The following is a 6,166-nucleotide window of genomic DNA, read 5'->3' as shown; positions in this document are numbered from 1 at the left end:
AGCAAGACAATAACACCAAGTAATACTTGACCGTCAAGACAATAACACCAAGTAAAACTTGACCATCAAGACAATAACACCAAGTACACAACACAATCCACCATCCTCCACCATCCGCCATCTCAGTCTCCGGACTTGAAAACCTGTGGTTTGAATTTAAGAGCGCAGTCCATAAGCGCAGACGAGGATATCAAAGATCTGGAAGGATTCTGTATGGAGGAATGATCTAAGATCCCTCTTAATGTGTTCTCCAATCTCATAAAACATGTGAGGAAATGTCTCAGTGCTGTTATTCTCATAGTGAAATATTGAAAGGTATTAAAACAAGGGTGTCAATAATTTTGACCCCTACCTTTTGAAGAAACAAAAATATTACTTGTACAAGATCTCTTTATCTCTTTAAAAAGAGCATACAACATAGAACTTATATCGTAAGGTGAGTACACGTTCTATTGATTCACACACCTGTTATTAGATATTACATTTCTAATTCATGTTTTTTATATGACATAAATGTTTAATAAACATGTAATTACATGACATACATTACTTGTTAAACAAGATCTCTTTCTTTCTTTAAAAAGAGCATACAATATAGCTCAGTATTTAAAATAATTTTTGCTCATCTTTATCAAGGGTGTCAATAATTATAGACCCCACTGTATATATTCTCCTTAGGGATAGTGCCATTTGGCTAGCGGATCATACCCTGGTTCATTCTGCCCCCCTCCGTCTCTGTCCCCTCCAATGTAAGGAAGCAACGAGTGGTGGCCCTACAGAATAACCAGTAGAGAGAGAGAGAGAGAGAGACGGAGGGGGACACTTTATGGAACAAAAAGCCTTCACTATATCATCCTGGAATATCCAAGGCCTGAGGTCATCTGCCTTTGGCCTAAAGAGCAGGAACCCGGACTTCACCAAAGAAATCGGTAATGCAAACATAGTCATCCTGCAAGAAACATGGTATAGAGGAGACGGACCCACTGGTTGCCCTCTAGGTTACAGAGAGCTGGTAGTCCCATCCACCAAACTACCAGGTGTGAAACAGGGAAGGGACTCAGGGGGAATGCTATTTTGGTATAGAGCAGACCTAACTCACTCCATTAAATTAATCAAAACAGGAACATTTTACATTTGGCTAGAAATTCAAAAGGAAATTATCTTAACAGAGAAAAATGTCCTCCTGTGTGCTACCTATATCCCCCCACTAGAATCCCCATACTTTAATGAAGACAGCTTCTCCATCCTGGAGGGGGAAATCAATCATTTCCCTTGAATGAGTTACAGGACAAAATAAAAACCCTCCAACCCAAAAAGGCCTGTGGTGTTGATGGTATCCTTAATGAAATGATCAAATATACAGACAACAAATTCCAATTGGCTATACTAAAACTCTTTAACATCGTCCTTAGCTCTGGCATCTTCCCCAATATTTGGAACCAAGGACTGATCACCCCAATCCACAAAAGTGGAGACAAATTTGACCCCAATAACTACCGTGGAATATGCGTCAACAGTAACCTTGGTAAAATACTCTGCATTATCATTAACAGCAGACTCGTACATTTCCTCAATGAACACAATGTACTGAGCAAATGTCAAATTGGCTTTTTACCAAATTACCGTACAACAGACCATGTATTCACCCTACACACCCTAATTGACAACCAAACAAACCAAAACAAAGGCAAAGTCTTCTCATGCTTTGTTGATTTCAAAAAAGCCTTCGACTCAATTTGGCATGAGGGTCTGCTATACAAATTGATGGAAAGTGGTGTTGGGGGTAAAACATACGACATTATAAAATCCATGTACACAAACAACAAGTGTGCGGTTAAAATTGGCAAAAAACACACACATTTCTTCACACAGGGTCGTGGGGTGAGACAGGGATGCAGCTTAAGCCCCACCCTCTTCAACATATATATCAACGAATTGGCGCGGGCACTAGAACAGTCTGCAGCACCCGGTCTCACCCTACTAGAATCCGAAGTCAAATGTCTACTGTTTGCTGATGATCTGGTGCTTCTGTCACCAACCAAGGAGGGCCTACAGCAGCACCTAGATCTTCTGCACAGATTCTGTCAGACCTGGGCCCTGACAGTAAATCTCAGTAAGACCAAAATAATGGTGTTCCAAAAAAGGTCCAGTCGCCAGGACCACAAATTCCATCTAGACACCGTTGCCCTAGAGCACACAAAAAACTATACATACCTCGGCCTAAACATCAGCACCACAGGTAACTTCCACAAAGCTGTGAACGATCTGAGACAAGGCAAGAAGGGCATTCTATGCCATCAAAAGGAACATAAATTTCAACATACCAATTAGGATCTGGCTAAAAATACTTGAATCAGTCATAGAGCCCATTGCCCTTTATGGTTGTGAGGTCTGGGGTCCGCTCACCAACCAAGATTTCACAAAATGGGGCAAACACCAAATTGAGACTCTGCATGCAGAATTCTGCAAAAATATCCTCCGTGTACAACGTAGAACACCAAATAATGCATGCAGAGCAGAATTAGGCCGATACCCACTAATTATCAAAATCCAGAAAAGAGCCGTTAAATTCTACAACCACCTAAAAGGAAGCGATTCCCAAACCTTCCATAACAAAGCCATCACCTACAGAGAGATGAACCTGGAGAAGAGTCCCCTAAGCAAGCTGGTCCTAGGGCTCTGTTCACAAACACAAACACACCCCACAGAGCCCCAGGACAACAGCACAATTAGACCCAACCAAATCATGAGAAAACAAAAAGATAATTACTTGACACATTGGAAAGAATTAACAAAAAAACAGAGCAAACTATAATGCTATTTGGCCCTAAACAGAGAGTACACAGTGGCAGAATACCTGACCACTGTGACTGACCCAAACTTAAGGAAAGCTTTGACTATGTACAGACTCAGTGAGCATAGCCTTGCTATTGAGAAAGGCCGCCGTAGGCAGACATGGCTCTCAAGAGAAGACAGGCTATGTGCACACTGCCCACAAAATGAGGTGGAAACTGAGCTGCACTTCCTAACCTCCTGCCCAATGTATGACCATATTAGAGACACATATTTCCCTCAGATTATACAGATCCACAAAGAATTCGAAAACAAATCCAATTTTGATAAACTCCCATATCTACTGGGTGAAATTCCACAGTGTGCCATCACAGCAGCAAGATTTGTGACCTGTTGCCACAAGAAAAGGGCAACCAGTGAAGAACAAACACCATTGTAAATACAACCCATATTTATGCTTATTTATTTTAACTTGTGTGCTTTAACCATTTGTACATTGTTACAACACTGCATATATATAATATGACATTTGTAATGTCTTTATTGTTTTGAAACTTCTGTATGTGTAATGTTTACTGTTAATTTGTATTGTTTGTTTCACTTTTGTGTATTGTCTACCTCACTTGCTTTGGCAATGTTAACACATGTTTCCCATGCCAATAAAGCCCCTTGAATTGAATTGAATTGAATTGAATTGAATTGAATTGAGAGAGATTCTCAGCCTTGCCATTGAGAAGGGTAGACACAGGAAAACCTGGCTCCCTGTAGAGGAAAGGCTGTGCAACCACTGCACAACAGCAGAACCTGAGACAGAGCTGCATTTCCTGACAAAATGTCAAAAATATAAAACAATTAGAGAGTGTCATTTCCCCAAATTTGAAACCCTTATTAAAGGTTTCAAAGACCTCTCTAATGAGAGTAGGCTACCCGTCCTGTTGGGGGAGGACGCAGAGAGCTGTGGGTTTGCATCGCACTATATTGCTGCCTGCCATAAGATGAGGGACAGTGTCTGACAGACCAATCAACCTGAACATGTCCTCTACTGTATGCTTATTGTTATTGTTCAATGTATGGTTATTTTGACCCTTGGTTATTGTTGTTACTGTTGTCCCATTGACAATTTTGATTCTTATTATTTTCATTTTGTAAATATCAAAAGTAAGCTTGGGCAATATGTACATTGTTACGTCATGCCAATAAAGCAAATTGAATTGGATTGAATTGAGAGAGAGAGAGTTAGAGAGAGAGATAAAGAGAGAGAGAGAGAGAGAGAGAGAGAGAGAGAGAGAGAGAGAGAGAGAGAGAGAGAGAGAGAGAGAGAGAGAGAGAGAGAGAGAGAGAGAGAGAGACTACATCCACCCAAGTGGCATGACACAAATTCCTCTGGCGAGCCCTCCATGTGCTCGCCAGAGGTAGCCTGACTGCCATTAGGTACCGAGATGAGATCCTCAGACCCCTTTGTGAGACCATATGCTGACACATGCACATTTGTGGCCTGCTGGAGGTCATTTTGCAGGGCTTTGGCAGTGCACCTCCTTGCACAAAGGCGGAGGTAGCGGTCCTGCTGCTGGGTTGTTGCCCTCCTACGGCCTCCTCCACGTCTCCTGATGTACTGGCCTGTCTCCTGGTAGCGCCTCCATGCTCTGGACACTACGCTGACAGACACAGCAAACCTTTTTGCCACAGCTCGCATTGATGTGCCATCCTGGATGAACTGCACTACCTGAGCCACTTGTGTGGGTTGTAGACTCCGTCTCATGCTACCACTAGAGTGAAAGCACCGCCAGCATTCAAAAGTGAACAAAACATCAGCCAGGAAGCATAGGAACTGAGAAGTGGTCTGTGGTCACCACCTGCAGAACCATTCCTTTATTGGGGGTGTCTTGCTAATTGCCTATAATTTCCACCTTTTGTCTATTCCATTTGCACAACAGCATGTGAAATTTATTGTCAATCAGTGTTGCTTCCTAAGTGGACAGTTTGATTTCACAGAAGTGTGATTGACTTGGAGTTACATTGTGTTGTTTAAGTGTTCCCTTTATTTTTTTGAGCAGTGTATATCTAATCAAAAACACAGAGAACCAGACAACAAAAATATACGCCTTCAATATGGGGAAACACTGAAGCAATACAAACGCACCCTAAGAACAAAAAAGGAACAGCACATTATAAATCAGCTGGTTGGAATTGAGGAATCCATAGAATTAAACCACTTCTGGGAGAATTGAAATAAATTAAACAAACCTCATCATGAGGAATTGGCTATCCAAAATGGGGATATGTGGAGAAATCACTTTGCAAACCTCTACAGCAACATAACAAAGAGCCCAGAACAAAAAGATATACAAGAAAAATTACAAATCCTTGAATTAGCAGTCAAAGACTATCAGAATCCTGTGGATACCCCAATTACAGAAGAAGAATTATTGGAAAAACTATGCAATCTCCAACCCAAAAAGGCCTGTGGTGCTGATGGTATTTTAAATGAAATGATCAAATTTACAGACCACAAATTCAAATTGGCTATACTCAAACTCTTCAACATTATCCTCACTGCAGGTATTTTCCCCGATATTTGGAACCAGGGATTGATCACACCAATCTATAAAAATGGAGACAAATTTGACCCAAATAATTACAGAGGAATTTGCGTTAACAGCAACTTGGGGAAAATTCTCTGCAGTATTATAAATAGCAGACTACATAATTTCCTTGACGAACACAACGTCCTGAGCAGAAGCCAGATTGGATTTCTAAAAAATTATCGTACAACAGACCACATTTACACCCTCCACACTCTAATGGATAAACAAGTTAACCAAAACAAAGGCAAAATCTACTCGTGTTTTGTAGATTTCAAGAAAGCATTTGATTCAATTTGGCACGAAGGTCTTTTTTATAAACTAATAGAAAGTGGTATTGGAGGGAAAACATATGATTTTATTAAATCAATGTACACTAAAAACAAATGTGCGGTTAAAATTGGCAACAAGCAAACAGACTTCTTCTCTCAGGGGCGGGGAGTGAAACAGGGCTGCCCAATAAGTCCAACATTATTTAACATCTACATTAATGAATTGGCAAAAACATTAGAAGAATCGGCAGCACCTGGTATCACCCTACACAACACTGAAATCAAGTGTCTGCTGTACGCAGATGACCTGGTGCTGCTGTCTCCCACTAAAGAGGGGTTACAGCAGCACCTAGATCGTCTTCACAGGTTCTGTCAGACCTGGGCTCTGACCGTTAACCTAAAAAAAACGAATATAATGATATTCCAAAAAAGGTCGGGAAATAAGGATGACAAATATAAATTCTATTTGGACACAGTTCTATTAGAACACACCAAAAACTACACATATCTAGGACTAAA

This window comes from Salvelinus namaycush, chromosome 5 (assembly GCF_016432855.1).
Source record: "Salvelinus namaycush isolate Seneca chromosome 5, SaNama_1.0, whole genome shotgun sequence".
In the NCBI taxonomy this organism is placed as follows: domain Eukaryota; kingdom Metazoa; phylum Chordata; class Actinopteri; order Salmoniformes; family Salmonidae; genus Salvelinus; species Salvelinus namaycush.
Note: the sequence above shows the minus strand (reverse complement) of the source record.